This window comes from Mustela nigripes, chromosome 14 (assembly GCF_022355385.1).
Source record: "Mustela nigripes isolate SB6536 chromosome 14, MUSNIG.SB6536, whole genome shotgun sequence".
NCBI classification, from domain to species: Eukaryota; Metazoa; Chordata; class Mammalia; order Carnivora; family Mustelidae; genus Mustela; species Mustela nigripes.
In genome coordinates this window covers 28,427,649-28,444,721 of record NC_081570.1, presented here as the reverse complement: position 1 = coordinate 28,444,721, position 17,073 = coordinate 28,427,649, and the positions used below count along the sequence as shown (strand labels likewise).

At 48.7% G+C, this 17,073-nt stretch overlaps 2 long non-coding RNA genes across 2 annotated transcripts in view; one reads left to right on the top strand and one right to left on the bottom strand.

Moving 5' to 3' along the window:
- Positions 1 to 17,073, top strand: part of LOC132001635 (uncharacterized) — a 114,210-nt gene that overhangs the window by 5,780 nt on the left and 91,357 nt on the right. The gene's annotated exons all lie outside the window — the stretch shown is intronic.
- Positions 5,260 to 7,846, bottom strand: LOC132001634 (uncharacterized). Its single transcript, XR_009399642.1, has 5 exons — positions 7,705 to 7,846; positions 7,190 to 7,337; positions 6,306 to 6,569; positions 6,016 to 6,201; positions 5,260 to 5,801 (listed from the first exon to the last, which is right to left on the bottom strand). It is a non-coding gene; the product is annotated as an uncharacterized LOC132001634 (long non-coding RNA).

Genomic DNA, 17,073 nt, shown 5'->3' with positions numbered 1-17,073 from the left:
GCTCCCCGCCTGACTATGGCTCCCCAGGATGGGATCTGGCATGCAACCATGTCGGTAGATGCATGTTGAGTTAATGTGTGAGTGAGCTCGAGGGATGCCAGCTGTGTTTGGCATAGGCTCCTGCATTGTACCCTCTTTGCCAAGTGCAGCTCAGACATGTCCCTTCTGAAAATGGCAGTCCTAGGCCTCTCCAACTGAGCCACCTGTGAAGGTTCAGATGGGAGTGGAGAACTGGAAGCTGGATATGGATGAAGCTGCATCTAGGCCAAATCTAACCCCAGAGTCAGGAGCCTGCTGCTAGCCATGCTGACGTCAGCTCACGTGGTTCACGTGCCCGCCCACAGACCGGGTTGTCATCTCTGCCAGCTCACAAGATCCCAGAGGTCATCAGTGCGTAGCTCACATGCAGGTCAGAAGGGGTAATGGGCTGTTTGAGATATCACTGGCAGGTAAACACAGGGCAGGAAGCTTGCTGGTGGTCTCCACAGCGTCCTTGCCCCATTCCCCCTCCTGACAGTACTGGGAATTTCCCAGCCCCGTGATCTGGCCAGAAATGACCCCATTGCAAGTCAGACTAGCTCAGCCTCCAGGCTCTAGTAATTGGTCAGGAAAATGCACATGACCCAAATCAGGCCAATCAGGGTTAACAAGTCTCAATTGTAGGTTTTTTCTTTGAGCTAATTGTGAAGCAAGCTCTCTGATTTTTGCCAATCACAAATGAGTAAAGCAAGCAGTGCCAGGAGCTCCTGGAAGCCACCCTGTGACCATCACAGGAGGCAGAGCCAAGAGACTGAAAGAACATAGATCCTTGGTAACAGCTGCCAGATCAAGCCTTGCCTGAAGCTATTCCTAGCTCTAAGCCTTAACTTCTATCACTCACAATGGAAAATATCTTTTATATTGGTTTCAACAATGACTTAATACTTATTAAGTATGTAATAATTACCTAAACACAGCATTGGGGATAAAATCTTACAAAATAGGAGCTCGGTGGGGATGTTTGGAAATAATAGAACTGACTCTTAGTGGTGAAAAGGCTAGCAAACTGCTGATCTGGTTCGCCGTCTGCTGTTTGGCACATGGTAAGGTCCAGAGAAGTCACAAGACTTGTTTGAGATTTTATAGCTGCTCAGTAGGCCCTCTGGCTCTCAGTTCACTAATTCTTGATGTTTCATGATAATGATTGGAATGCATGAGTTTGTATGCATTTCCTGTGAAATCATCCCTACCTGCCCCCCCCCCACTCGCCCTTGTCTGTTTCCCACAAGGCAGAGATAAGAATGGCAGTAATCCTCTTCATATTGAAGAACAAGGAGGCAGAGGCCCAGAGAGGCTTAAAAGATTTGCTAACATCACACAGAAAGGTGGTGGCAGAGCTGATCCTGGAGTCCACATGTCCTGAATGTCACTTAAAGTTCAGCCACCTCTACCTGGTCCCTTGTGCTTACCACCTCTGCCTCTATGAGGGTAGGAGTAAAGATTTAGGGGCATGGTGGGGTCCCTTCTTCTGGCCAAGTGAATACAGAGGGCTTTGAGTTGTACAGTCAAAGGAAGTGATTGTAGGACCAGCAGATGGTCCTGCCCCACACCCACCCCCCAGCCTTAGGAAAACCAAGTTATGAGGCTCAGAGAAAACTTAAACCAGAGACTCCAAAAGGGAGGTCAATCTAGAGAGGTAGGAAGCTGTGTGTGCTTGAGAGTCTGGCTTCATAGTCCATGTGGCTCCAGCTCTGACACCTCCCTCCCCAAAATTCTTCCACGGCTCCCCAACATTTTCATGGGATGGTAGTCATGGGATGGATAGAGGCACAGCTGCATAGGTGGTGCACTGCCCAATTTGGATTATGATCTGAATGGCACCCTCTGGAGTCCTGTAGTTCACAGCTTGTACAACCATACACAGTGAGCCTAGGTTTCATTTCTCAACATGTTTGAACACTCAGACTGGTTTCACAGCCATAAATAACCTTGCAAACACTTTAAAAAAAAATTCCAACTTTTTTTTTGCAAGGTAAAGAAAATATTTGAAGAAAATTTATTTTATTTTACATCAGTCTGATCCCAGAGATTGTAAGAAGTTTCTATCCATTAAGATTCCTTACTTTTACAGGTGACTTTTGACCCTTTCCTATTTAGTAAGTAAGGCCCACTGTTTAGCAGAATTTAAATTAATTTTATGAGGAAGAGTACGATTTATAGACAAATGAATTAAACATTTTGTCAGGCTTGGTTTGAGGACTGAATGTATGCTGAAATTATCATAATAGATTGAAATGTACATGCTGTGAATTTAAAAAAATAGATAGACTTTGCTCTCACTACATGTGAGTTCGGAATTCTAGCATTCTGCGTTTCATTTCTGTGATTTATTTAGTTATTTTAAAAACAAATTTTGTGCTTTGATTCTAAAAGAAGAGATAAGAGAGGAGATAGGATCTCCTCAAATAACCCATTTCAGGGATGAATAGCTGTTATTTCCAAAAGATGAAAAGCCAAAATGGCTATATTTTCTCTTTTTAGTGTGCGTTTTTGAAGTCCTAGAGCCATTTTGACGTTCACATAAGATTTTTTTTTTTTGAGCAGGTGATACATAAACAACGTCAAAAGTTCAAAAGGTACAGGTGTGTTTCTAGTAGAAACAAAGCCTCCTCTCCTTGGTTCTTAAAGGGGTTCTGTTCACCGAGAACAACCCAAGTTAGCAGTTTCTTGTGTCTTTCTAGACAGAATCTGTGCATCTACAAGGGAATATTTACATATATACTGTGCAATCTGCTAGGTTTCTCCTTATTTCTATTCAAACAAAGCCCTCGCACCTTGCTTTGCTCACTTCCTAATAAACCTTTGTGATAATCCCTACCACTGTGTTGTGCTGCCTCATTACTGAAAAATATTCGGCTGAAAAATATTCCATTGTAAGGACACATCATAATTTATTTAGGCCTTTTTGCCTGATAGACATTTGGGCATTTCTAACCGTTAGCTATTATTGGCAAGCAATACTACAGTGTAGACCCTGGTCACCCAGCACTTGGCAACCAAATACGGAGCAGGGTAAATTCATCTTATTGAGCCAAAGGCTGTCTTGGTTTGCAAGGACTGCCATAACCAAGTCCTGTACACTGGGTGGTTAAACAACAGAAGCGTATTAATTCACACTTCTGGGAAGTCCAAGGTCAAGGTTCCGGGTGGGGTTTCTTCATTCTGAGAGATGCGAAGGTAAGTATGTCTTCTGCTGGTTTGGCTTGTAAACGGGTCACCCTATCTCCACCTTGATGTTCACAAGGCATGCTCCCTGTGTGTCTGTGTCCAAATTTCCTCTTTTAATAAGGACATCAGTCCTATTGGACTAGGGGCTCACGCCACTCCGAGATGACACGAACCGAAATCAAGAGTCAGATGCTTAAACCATGGTGCCACCCAGTTGCCCCCAATTCGTGTTTTCTTTGGTGGCCAGTTGGTCTGTTTTTCTGTTGGGTTGGTGGTCTCTTATCCCTTACTGATTTGTAGGAGCTCTTTAAAGATAAGGGATGGGGTTATGGATATTGGGGAGGGTATGTGCTATGGTGAGTGCTGTGAAGTGTGTAAACCTGGAGATTCACAGACCTGTACCCCTGGGGATAAAAATATATTATATGTTTATAAAAAATAAAAAAAATAACAAATAAAAAGATAAGGGAAATTAACTCTTTTTTTATTTCACCTATTTTCTTTTCCTATGAGTTGATTGTTATTTGACTTTGTATGTGAGTTTCTTTTTTCTTTTCTTTTTCCTTTATGGCAGGGGGGATCTTTCAGTTTAATGTATATGGACAGATTATTTTCTGTTATGGTTTGGGGGATTTCTGTGATACTTAGGAAGGCTTTCTCCAATCTAAGATGATGACACAAATTCTCCCATTTTTTTTTCCCCTGACACACTTATGGCTCCATTTTTTTTTTTTTTTAAAGATTTTACTGATTTATTAGGGAAAGAACATGACTTGGGGGGAGGAGCAGAGGGAGAGAGACAAATAGACTCCCTGCTGAGCAGGCAGCCATGATGGGCTTGATCTCAGGATCCAGAGATCATGACCTGAGCTGAAGTCAGATACTTAACTGACTGAGCCACCCAGGCGCCCCTATGGTTTCATTTTTTAATGCATATAGCTTATTTATTTATTTTTAAATATTTTATTTATTTATTTGACAGAGAGAGACACAGCAAGAGTAGGAACATAAGCAGGGGAAGTGGCAGAGGGAGAAGCAGGCTTCCTGCCAAGTGGGGAGCCTGCCATGGGGCTCAATCTTAGGACCCTGGGATCATGACCTGAGCCGAAGGCAGATACTTAACGACGGAGCCACCCAGGTGTCCCGTGTGTATAGTTTAAAAAAATCTACTGGAACATAATTTTGGCATAGGTATAAGGTAAGGACCCAATCTAGCCATCCTGGTGGATACCTGATGGTACCAACAGCATTTATCAAATAATGTGTGAAAGCCATGATCAGATGTAAGCAGTGTGTCGATATGTGGAATTTGCAGAAATATTTTCACTAAAAAGTTATCCTGACTGGGGCACCGGGCTGGCTCAGTCAGTAGAGTGAGTGTATGCTCTTGGTCTCGGTGTTTGGGGTTCAAGCCCTGTCCTGGTGTAGAGATGAGTTAAAGATAAAATCTTAGAAAAAAAGCATTGTCTTGATTGTATTTCACCATCCTTTTTTTTTTTTTTTTTTTTTAAGAAAGGGGGAGCCTGAGTGGCTCAGTAGGTTAGGCAGCTGGTTCTTGATTTCGGCTCAGGTCATGATCTCAGGGTCATAAGATGGAGCCAAGCCCTGTGTTGGGCTCCGTGCTCAGTGGGGTGTCTGCTTGAGCATTCTCTCTCTCCCTCCCTCTGCCCCTCTGCCTGCTCTCTCTTTTTCTCTCAGAAATAAATACATCTTTTTTTTTTTTTTAAAGATTTTATTTATTTTATTTGACAGAGAGAGATATCACAAGTAGGCAGAGAGGCAGGCAGAGACAGAGGGGGAAGCAGGCTCCCCGCCGAGCAGAGGGCCCGATGCGGGGCTTGATCGCAGGACACTGAGATCATGACCTGAGCCGAGGGCAGCGGCCCAATCCACTGAGCCACCCAGGCGCCCCGGGAAATAAATACATCTTTAAAAAAATAATTCTTTCCTTTAACCCATGATCCATTATGGGTATAGACTATGAATTTGTTATTGTAATAAAAATCATTCAAAAACAGTTTCATAGGCACACCTGGCAGTATTCAGGCATGAGAGAGGGATTGAGTAACTGTGCATGTCCATTCAGTAAGCACTCATAAGTCTCTCAAGCGGTTCCCTTTTAAAAATTAGTGAATATTTATTAATTGATTATAATACAGAAGTAGCAGATGCTAGTAGTGCATTTAAAGACGTGAATCCCCTGGGAGAACCCCTCAGAATGCTTGGGAGCTAAGAGTTCCCTCAGAACCGGAGAGAGCCAAGAGTTCAAATCCAGACTTTACCACCTGAAGGCCCTGCCTCCCCCGCGAACTTGCTTGACCTCTCTGGGCCATATTTTCTGCCATCTATAAAATAGGGACAGAAATAAGGGTAGCTTTTGTGGGGCCTGAAGCTTCTGCAATTTGGGGGAGCCCTCTTAAAATTTACAAATGCGGGGTGCCTGGGTGGCTCAGTCGTTTAAGTTCTGCCTTTGGCTCAGGTCATGATCCCAGGATCCCAGTCCCATGTTGGGCTCCCTGCTCAGCCGGGAGCCTGCTTCTCGCTCTTCCTCTGCCAGCTGCTCCCCTGCTGCTCCCCCTGCTTATGATCTCTTTCTGCCAAATAAATAAATAAATAAAGTCTTTAAAAAACAAACAAACCACTTACAAATGGAAAGCTAAGCAACTCCCCCCCACCACCACCACCACCACTGCAGGATCTGGGAAGGGCCTCTCCCCCGCAGATTAAACTTTATTGCCTTCCCCCCAGACTGATCTCTGAAAATAGTAGCTTCTTCACAGGGCTGTTGGGAGTTCCGAGTGAGCATACATCATCTGCACCCGGGCAGGGGTGGGCTGGGTCTGATGCTAGGACTGCACACTCAGGCGTGTGAGAAGCCTGGGCTTCCTTTCCGCGCTGAAACCAGCCTGAAGTTCTGATGCCAAGTCTGCGGCTCCCCAAAGGGGGCGAACGCCTTCCCTTCCGTTGCCCTCGAAGTTTTTAATCTGCCTTGCTCTGAAGAAGAATCAGGCATGGAGTGAGAGAAGAGTTTCCATTTTTCTGTGGTCATTATTTGTCTCTGATCATCTGTTCACACGCGCACACGCATGCACACACACCTGTCATGGTTGAGGCATCTGGTGTTCTTTCCAAAGCCCCTGGAAGTCCTCTGTTCTCCACAGCTTCTGATCCAGGCATAGGGCTTGGGGGTCTTTGAGGAGTGCCCAAGGAACGCCGTTTAGCAGCTTGCAAGAAGATGATTCCTAGTGGGCCCAATTCTAGGCCATACTGATGCTGGCCAGTGGCTAATGTCGTGCCAAAAAGCAGGGATTGGGTGCCAAACAGAACTGGGTTCGAATCCTGCAAGTCTCGGTTTTCCTCCCCTGCAGAATGAGAAGGAGAAGAATTCCTCCATCAGAGAATTGATGTGAGGAATTAAATGTCAGGATGTTAACATGGTGTCTGACTCACAGTGCACAAGCTCTGTTAACAGAGCTCATCTCTTTACTCTTGTCTGTTATTGATGGGGAAACTCGGGTCCCAGGACACTGGCTGGCTGGGTCAAGAACCCCATGCAACATGTCTGTCACTAGCTGGAGTAAATAAACAAGAGGCATGCTTATTCGTTTTGCAGAAGACCTAAGACTAGACGCAGTGGCTGGTATTTTAAATGATCAAACCAGGGTTCAAAGAAATCTAAAACAGATGACAGGATGGACTAATTCCCCTGAAATAAAATGGAACAGGGATGGGTGTAAAGTGCAAAGATTTTTCATGAAAAGGTTTCGTGGCTAAAGGGTCAGTATAATCCCACGTTAAATGGCTGCCCCGAACTAATGTTATGTGAGGTTGTATCTGTAGAGGTATAAGGTTGAGGATAAGGGAGGTGATCGCTGGAGGGTTGGGTTCAATTCTGGTTGTCCTGCTTTTGAGGGGACAGGGAGAGACTGGAATCCAGGCTGTGGAGTAGAACAAAGGATGGCGAAGAACTGGGGACACTGACCTTGGAGAGAAGACCCAGGCACGGAGAAAGGAGCGGAAGTATCCCCCTGCCCCGCTCCAGGGAAGAACTGAGAGCCCACAGGTGCAAGTCAGGTCAGGAGAGGATCCTGCTTTGAGCCCTCAGAGAGTCTCAAAAACACTGGGCCCTACTGATTTAAAAAAAAAAAAAATCCTCCTCAGCTCTATATACACATCTTACAGTTAACAAATATGTAATCCATATTTCTCCTATTCTAAGGTATACTTAAAAGTGAATATTACTGAAACTGGGACTGTCTTACAATCCATATGTATATTTAATGCATCTTTTTTTTTCTGAAAAGTTGTTACTTAAGCATTTTTGAATCAGCAAAGTGTGCAGTTGGGAGCTTTTGGACAATCTGTATTTCTTGTGTCCTTTGTCCCATTAGAATGCATATCTTGAGTTAAATCTACCTAAATAAATAACACATTAAAAAAAAAACAATTAAAATAAAAAACAAAAACCCCAGCATTCTCTTCTTAGTGAAGCCATACCCAATCTATTGAATCCACCACCAACGGGTGACATTCACCTTGTCGCTGGCGTCCTGGCATCTGAAGTGGGATAGAGAGAGGCTATTAAATCGGTTTTAAAACATTCAGAGCAGCAGGTCCTTGGCTGGGAGGAAAAAAAAAAAAAAAAGCAATTCTCCAGAGATGTTATTCGCTCAAAGAGAACTTCCTTCTTCATAAAGAGAATTAGGAGAGCTTTTTCTTCTGCGGGGACAACATCTGGATTTGAATATATCCATGCTCAAAAGGAGATTTCTCATAATGGACCGAACTCCAACCACTCAGAGCCCAAGGACTCGCGAGCTTTCAGGAGAGCCTCGTGGAGCCGTCGGAAGGCCCTCGTGTGCCACCGGCGTGCTCGCGGGGTCCGAGCAGGGCCGGGCAGGAAGGCAGCGCCCCGCGGCTGGAACGGAAGGGAGTCCACCCGCCTCCACTCACACCCTTCCCGGGTTCATTTCAAAACACGTGTGGTTTCAAGAGGCTCTTTTTAAATGATACAGCCGCCAAGGACAGCTTAGCATGAAAGACCATTTTTGAGCCAGGAAAAAGGACGCTAGGCCAAGGCCACGGATTGGACAAGGGCGCTGCGCGGAGCCCGACCACCTGCGGACAGTGCCCGCGGACACCGGGCCGGGTGCGGATCCCCTGGCGTGCCGGGCCCTTCCGGCGCGACCTTGGGGAGGTTGTGTAACCGCTGGGCCCCGCGACGCCCTTTCCTGGAGCCCGGAGCTGGAACGAAGCCCCTCAAAGGCCTGACATCAGGGATGACGCGACCTCGCAGGCGATGACTAGGCAGAACGCGATGCCACTCCCTTTCCCGTGTCCCGGGCGGGCGCGGGGGTGTCTCGTTTGCCTCCCCCCTGCCCCCCCCCCGCTCCCCAGGTGGCCTGGCTTCTCCAGCCGCTGGCCAGCTCCCCCGCCCCCAGCGCTCCCAGGGCCCGCCGGAACCCCACGGTCTCTCGGCCACCCGGCCCGGTTTTCCGCTGGCGTGGGCTGGCCTGGGGCGCCCCCTCCTGGTGACCGCGGGGAGGCCGGCCACCCGGGCGCCGTGCCTCCTCGCTGAACGGGAGGAAGTCCTTACTACTGTCTAACCTGGATCTCCCCTGCGACCTTCAGAAGCCCGATGGGGCAGCGGAGGGTAGCTTGCTCTCCCCGCCTCTGCTTTACATAGTCAGGTTTGCATGGAGTCCAAGCAGTTATTTTCCTGGGCTGGCTGGACTACCTTGAGGCCCAAATGGATGGGACCACCTGGGGTGGGCCCTCTGCAGGATTTCGGGGCAAAAGCGCCATCTGGGGAGTTAGGGTGTTCTCGGTGAGTGGGGCTCTCACCGGGGTGTGGGAAGGGCAGAGTGGCCCCCAAGGGAAGGATGTATGTTAGGGCTTTTAAGGGAGAGATAAGGATGGTTACGGAGCCTCTGCCTGAAGGAGGGTTTTGGTACAGACCTTAGCTCACCAACTGAATGGATATCCTCCCCACGGCTTCGTGGCACAGATTATCAGCACTTCTGTGCTGGTAGTGGCAAAGGGCCTTCGGCGAGCCACTTGTCTTCAGAAGAGAGGGCGCAGGAAAGTTTTGAGCGAAACACCAAGCAGGACTTCTCAATTATGAGGGATGTCGGACCTCAGAGAGGAAGGCCGAGCTGGGACCTTCCCATCTGGAAGAGCCCCAGGGCAAGTGAGGTCTGGACAGACAGGCAGATGAAGCTCCCTGTCTGTCCCTAGGGGCCTGTCATTAGGGTGTAGTCCTTGGGGTCCCAGGATTGAAAGGCCTTTTGTGAGGTGCTTGGCCACTGTGGTTTTTGGGGATGGGATGAACTGGGCAGATGAGGTTGGCGAGGGGAAGAAGCTAGGTCCAGGGTTGTGGCCACCCTCGTCCTGCAAACTCGTCTTCCCATACTGCCTCTCAGCTCACCTCCAATTTGGACAGCTTCTGATCCCCCATGAGAGGTCACGCCATCCTCTTCCACGCTCCCACCCCTCCCCTTCATGAATGCTGGCTCCACGTCTGGCCTCCCTGCTGGGAGGTAAGCTTTAGCCTGGGTCTCTCCCCAGCACCAGGCACACTGTTGGGCCCATCCGTGGTGCTCAGGGATGCTGAACGGATGGGCACTTCGGTTGACTTGGCAAGGGGTCCCAGGTATTCCCTGGCTTTAGAAGGGGTTTGGGCAGGCAGAGAAGGAGGCCAGCCCCAAGGGTTAGGGTTGGGACAGTCCCTCCTCCCTCTGCATCCCCGACCCCTCAGGCTCTGACCTCCCAGGCAGGGCTCCCCTCCCCTCCATTCAGACAGCCCCTCACTGTGGGTTGGCCTACCTATGGACCCCTCCTCCTCCAAGTCAGCCTCTGGTTTCCCATCCTAGGCCCATCCACCCAGTGTGGCTACCCTCCTTATCCCGACCCAGCTCTGACATCTGCTTCAGGCTGCTGTGCGTGTGTGTGTGTGTGTGTGTGTGTGTGTGCGCCCCCTCAGCCCATTTGTACTCCAAACCCCCAGGCCAGGCTGCCCCTTTGTGACAGATGCTCGCCTCACCCAGTTGGGACTCTGACACCTGTGCTGGGCTGCCTTCCACATGGAGCCCTCCTCACCCGACTCTGATACTCTCTTCTGGTGCTTTCTGCACCCCTTCCCAACCAAGCAGGCGTCTCCCTGGCTCTGCTGAACCTTAGGGTTTTAGGACAGATGGGTCAGGAGGGAAGGAGGGAGGAGGAAAGGGAGGAAGGGAGGGTGGGGGGAGGGAAGAGAAGGAACAGAGCAATGTTTTTGAAAAGAATATTCTAGCATTGGAAACTTTTGTGCAAACAGTATCTTGGATCATATAAAATAGAGATGCTCTGGCTGAAGGCAGAGAGAGGACAGAGAGGGGGAGGGAGGGGGAGAGGAAGCTTATGAGTACATCTGGAACCCTACCCACTGGGTCCAGCTTTCTCAGAACTGTCACTAAGTCCTAGGGGTGCCTTGGTGTACACTTTGGGAACCCTGGAGAAGAAACCTGCCCAGAAGAAATGGATGCCACTCTGTTGCCACTAAGGTGTTCTCTCGAGGCTTTTCAGAGAATCAGTCCTCGAGGCCGCTGGCTTCTTGTCCACCCTGGGGTAGCTCTCACAGGATGGAGCCACGGGGCCTGCAGAGGCTCCTGCCTGGAGGAGGTGTCTCTGAGGGACACTGGGCAGTTATGGGGGGCCTGTGAGATGAGGGTCAGGGTCTGCAGGACCTAGGCTGTGAGTGACGGGGCTTGCCTGTGCTGAGGTATGGGGCAGACCACCCCTTCTGTGACTGACTGTGTCCCCATCTCGGCTTACGGCCTGAACAGAGCCAAGGACAAGGAGTTCTGCTCTGCTGGCTGGAGCAGGTTGTGCTCGGACTGGGAGCGGCCCTTTGTGGTTTCCAAGCCTTTCACATCTCTGTGTAGATTTGGTTTCAGCTTTGCAGCCACTGGTGAGATACTCCATTTACTAATCCGTGCCCCCACCCGCCCAGGAGAGAAGAGGAAGTCAGGGTCAGAGGTTGCAGAAAGGTTCCTCTGGCATGCAGAGGCCAGGAACCCCATCGGACTCCAATCCCAGCACCTTCCCCAAACCCGAGGTCTTTCCCTGGGCTTCTCCCCAACTGTGTGAGCCAAATGTGAGGTTAGGGCTTAGGGTGTGGACTCAGTCGTCAGGCAGAAGATAGGTCAAGAGTCAGATCCCTTTCCCAGTTCCAGAGGGCAAGCTCTGAGACCCCTCACTGGGGTGGGGGATTGGAAATAGGGTGACCAGATAATGGTTCAGCCAGATTGGGACACTTTTGAGAATGAAAGGGAGCGCCGTTACTAATGACCCTGTGGTAACAGCCGAAAAACGGGAGGTAAGGTCACCCTATTGTGGAACCAGTCGCCCCTCTCCTTCTCCACCCCCACAGCCTTAGACCCCCAGATGGGATGAGAAGAGCAGCTACTCACTGGACACTCTGCAGAGCTCGTTTCGTTGGTCCCTCATGGCAACGTGCAGCTGATCCGGTTTTTGTTCCCATTTTATTGACGGAGAGACTGGGGCCCAAAAGCTCTTGCCCAAGAACATAGCTGGTCAATGGAGTGGGATTTGAATGTGGGGAGACTGGCTTTCCCCAGAAGGATTATAATTTAAAAATTTTTTAAAAAAGATTTTATTTATTTGATAGAGAGAGAGACAGCGAGAGAGGGAACACAAGCAGTGGAAGAGGGAAAGGGGGAAGCAGGCTTCCCATGGAGCAGGGAGCCTGGTGTGGGGCTCGATTTCAGGACCCTGGAATCATGATCTAAGCTGAAGGCAGATGCTTAACAGCTGAGCCACACAGGGGCGCCCTGGATTATAATAACATTTTAATGAGTTAGTTTGGGCCATAGGGGCCAGACTGTGGAATGGGGTCTCCCTGAGCCTCTACTTAGACCTTTCCCCCAATCTCTCTAAGCTGTCTTTAGCTCAGGGACATCATTAAAAGGACAACATTGAGTGGTGAGGGGATGTGTAGATGAGGGAGGCAGGCAGGTACAGTCAGCAGAGGGAAACGTGTTAGGAGCATGGAGCAGAAGGGTAGTGGATGGAATAGAAGGATGAGAATAATAAAAGGTAATATTTATTAAGCACTTATTGTATCCCAGGTTCTGTTGTGTTTTCAAGGTGTTAACCTACTTTAGTCTCATAACAACCCTATACACTAAGTGATATTATTATTCCCATTTTACAGATGAGAAAACTGAGGTCATTGGTCTTTATTACACAGCTAGTAAGCAGTGGAGTCAAGGTCACACAGTTGGCATACCCATCATGCAGTTTGTACCTAAGGAAGAGGATGCTGCTGGCCCTGGGGTTGGGGCAGGGGACGGAGTCCCTTTAGCCTGCTTCATCTAGGATACCAGGCCACAGATTTTTTCAGGGAGGAGAGAGTCCACGCCTCAGCCTTCTGGTAGCGCCGGCCGCAGCTGTCCACCGATGCCCCCTCCAGCTCCTGTCTCCACGCAGGAGTGCAGTCTGCGGAGGTGGGCCGCGCTCCCTGCAGCCCTCTGCGGCAGCTCATTTTCCTCCATTGTCTTTAAACGCCTCTCGCTCTCTCTTTTTAAATCTAATTTTTCAGCTTCTTTTTTATCTTCACTCAAGTTGCTTTAATGAAACGAAAATGTGTCTGTTTCCCTCTGCTGGAGCTGCCCGGGGAATTTCAATATAAAACAAACAAGTTGGCTTTTAAAATTAAAATTTTATGGGTGGCATTTCCTCATTTAATGGGAGGCACAAAAGGCTGGAGTAAAACCAATTAACACGGGGTTGGGACTCGGTGTTCAGCAAAATTAAACATCAGCAGCGCGGTGTGCAGGGAGCTGCCGGTGCGGGGCTGGAGGAGGTGTGCTGTCGGGCTGCCTGTCACTTAACAGTCAGCACCAGCGCCCAGTGCACAGTCAAAAGGCCGGTGGTTGTGGGGGCGAACAAACGGGGTGGCTGCTTCCGATTCCTGGGGCCCTGGGCATCAGAGTTTGGAGAGGTAGCTGGGAATAGCTAAGACCACTACGAGGGCCAGAATTCACTGGATAATTCTCTTCAGGGACGGTCTGAGTTCCATCCTTGAAGGTGGGGGCCTGGGCTTGATCATGGCTGTGCCCCAGGTCCCGGACAGCACCAGAAGTGTGGTAGGGGCTCCCCAAATACCCAGTGACTGAGCAATGACTTCATGTGAGCAAGCAACAGAAATAGGGAACCCCGCAGTGAATCACTCACCGTGCATCTCAGCCAGTGCAGGATTTTGTTGGGGTTTTTTTTGTAGAAAAGGGGCAAATGCCACACAAGATCTGAGGAGGGAGGGGCCGCGCTGGTAGGAGGCCCCCACGGTAGCATGGCTCTGTGAACCCCGCAAGGGCAGAGTGACCCACCGCCCAGAGGAAAAGGTAGCCCAGGGCCAGGGGGCTGGTGGGAGAAAGGTGTGGTGGTGGAAAGAGGAGGGGCTGAATCTGGTCTGGAGGAAATGTGTGTGTGTGTGTGTGTGCGCGCGCGCGCGCGCGAAAGAGGTGATTCTGGAAAGGTCCCTGGGGACCAGACTATGACTCACAGGAGGTGGGGCTTTCTTCCACTGTATCTCCTGGGTGGAGGGGATCCTTGGAAATTCCAAAGCAGATTGATATGATCACAGGTGGTTTCTGGAAAACTGATTCTGGAGGCCGGTGGGAGGGAAAGGAGGAGTCAGCTAGGTATGGTGGCTTTCGTCCAGGCTGAGCGGCTGAGGGCCTCAGGCTGGATGGAGGTCCAGCTGGCCTCACTCAGACTGCTGGGGGACGGGAAGGAAGCCTCGGGCATTGGGAGCGCCCTTCTCTGAGCTGGGGAGCCCTGGAGGAGGAGCATGAGGGAAGGTGAGGAATTCTGTAAGGCAACAGCAGCCAACTCCCAGGTATAGATGGGATTGTGTTGCGGACACAGGAAGTAGATTTCACACAGACAGTCCCGACCAGATCCTGTAAATACTCTGTAAAAAGTTGGTGCTGCAGCCGCAGGCAGCCCCCAGAGAAAGGACCTGGACTACCCCTTCTGATCCCTGCACCTCCCTCCTTGCCCCCAGTGACTCTCTCTGAACACCACTGGGACAGCTTTCTCCCCATTTCTTCTGCCTTCTGAGCCCTGATTCTATGGAGAGGTCACTCTGGTTACTAGAATCCCCCAAGCAGCGATAAGATGGGGGAGGCCAAGTGCCACACCTGCTCTGAGTCTGGAAATCGAGCTGAAAACCACCAGTATCCTCAGTCCTCCCCAGCCAGGCCTTTGGACCCAATAAAACACCCCAGAATCCTGTAGGCCCCGGACAGACATTCCACAGGGGCGTGGAGAGTGGGTGCCAGGTTCTGGCTCTTTGGGGGAGGGTGTCCTTAAGGGAATCTGAGATCAGAGGACCAGGTTTCTTGATGCAGGTCTATGCTCCGATCCAGGCCTATTGAAGGGTCCATCCAGGGTCTAGCTGAGGATCCAGGTGAGGGTCTCTTTGAAACCAATTTGAGAACATGTCTGAGGTTTATTTGTAAGTCTCTTTGAGGCCCATTTAAAGGCCCAAAGATGGTCTGGATTGGCCTGAGGGCCAGTAGCATAAAACCAATAAAAATGGCCTGAGGCCAAGGCTGACATTGACACTTCTCCCTCCATACAACAAAGAGAGAAAATCTGGCTACGCTGGAAGCAGGTTCTTATGGCCAGGGGTCTGGGAGAGTGGCCAGTTTTTTTCTTTTGGTGATGGATGAAGTGTACCCCAAACTGCAAAACAGTTGGCCAGAGCAGAGCCCCCTATTCCATCCCAACACCCAGTTGGCTCACCTTGAGAAATCTGGCAAAGACAATAGTTTTTGAGGACCACACCAACATGCCCCTCTTTCTGGGGAGAAAGACATGATGGGCCTTATCTGAAATGGGCTTTGAAGTATGAATAGGAGATCACCTGGTGAACAAGGTAGGGACCGTGTGGACTGACACCAGTGAATAGAGAGAAATGTCCAGCTATTCTCTGGGAACTTGCAAGAGAACCACTTGCAAGTACATCAGTTTTCCTTGAGTTTGGGACTTACGAGAGCCAAATGTACCAGTACCACAGAAAATAACATAAGAGAAAGGCCCTCGCCAACTACGCGGAGCTACACAAATTGAGGCATCGCTCAGCCATCTCTCCTGTTTGTTGTGGGAACCAAATGAGTCAAGATGTGTGAAGATGTATTGTAAACTGGAAAAGTGTTTATAAAAATGTTAATTAATATATTTAGAGAGTAGGTAGATCAAGTGCGAGGATGTGGAAATGGAGTAGACAATTAAAATAGCTGCTAATTTCTCTCTTGAATTCACATTTTAGGAAATGTTTATAAACTGAGAATTCTAATTACTTCCCCCCCTCACACCTTTTCTCAGATGAATACACTGTAAGAGAATTGTAGGATCTATTAAAAAATATCGTTAATTTCCTGGCATACCAGCTGGGGCTCTTCACAGAGCAAATTATAGAGCACCCACTGCAAACTGGCTTAACCAGGAAAGGAAGATAGAATTTATGGGATTTGGAAGCCCATAAGTAGTATGAGCCTGGATAGGTCTGATCCAAAGTGCCTTACACCTGATGCTCAGGCCAGCTTCTCTATGTTGGGTGCCAATGGCTTCTAGGTTTCTTCCTTCACATTCTGGGAAAGAGAGGGGCTGACTTTTGACCAACTATCCAACCTATAGAATTCCTGAGCTTTGCTGCTGATTGGACCAACTTAGGTCATATGATGGGGAACACTGGGGCAGGGCCTGTTTGATAAGAGTCTGGATCAAGTGCCCATTCCTGAAATAATCACTGTGGTAGGGAGGAAGGTGGAATGGGTGCCCGTGGTACCTGGCCACTCAGGTGGACTGCTGGGCTTTGGGTGCACAGATCTAAAGTTCTGTCTGGTTTCGGCCCTAAATGCTGATTCATCATCTAAACTTGCTCTTCTGTGTAGCTCTTCCCTTGCTTTCATGATACTGGTCCAGGTCTCGTCCCATCTCCCCACATGGTTTTCTACGATCTTTTCTGTGTTCTTTTTTTTTTTTTTTTCATTTTTTTAAGCTGCTAACTTAGTCCCTAGCCTCCTTACTCGCCAATAAATTTTGCTCAAAAGCGATACACAAAATAGCTCAACACATTTAATCATAGCAAAGCACATGTATTACAGCCAATGTGATCAGACAGAAAACATGATTACAAAATTTAGCTGTGGGAAAATGATCATCATTTGCCAGAGACACAATTTTATCACTGGAAAACCCAATAAAATTAACTCAAAACAATTAATTATGGCTAATAAAAGGGTTTAGTAAGTCATCAGACACAAAATCATAAAAAGAAGAAAAAGAACTTCTTTCTATAATAACAATGATCAGTTCTAAAATATTGTAACAGGTTATCTGTAGGAGAATATCTTTATTTATTTTTTTTTAAAGACGATGAGGAAGCTCATTTGGGGATAGCTGGTTTTTGGAGGTGTAGATACATGTGACCTTGAATGAGATGGCTATGCCCCATCCCCCACCCCACCCCTGCTCTTTAAGAAAATCAACAGGATGGAGTCCTTCACATAGTAAGGCAAATACTACCTGTTTTTCTAGCAAGAGCTCAAAGAAGAAATCTAAATATAGGAAGGCAAATTGAGACGGTGAATCCTCGGTTTTGTAATGACCACATTTCAAACAGGACTATGGATGTGACCTGGTTTTATTGCCTGGGATAGAAGCCGAGGAGAACAGGGATTTTCAGATGAGTAAGAGAGAGGTAGGCAGGGGAGGGGAGTCTGATGAAGGAGCCTTGAGGCAGGGAGGTGACAAAAGTAGCTCAAGGACTGTGTCTGGGACACATGAGCACCTGCC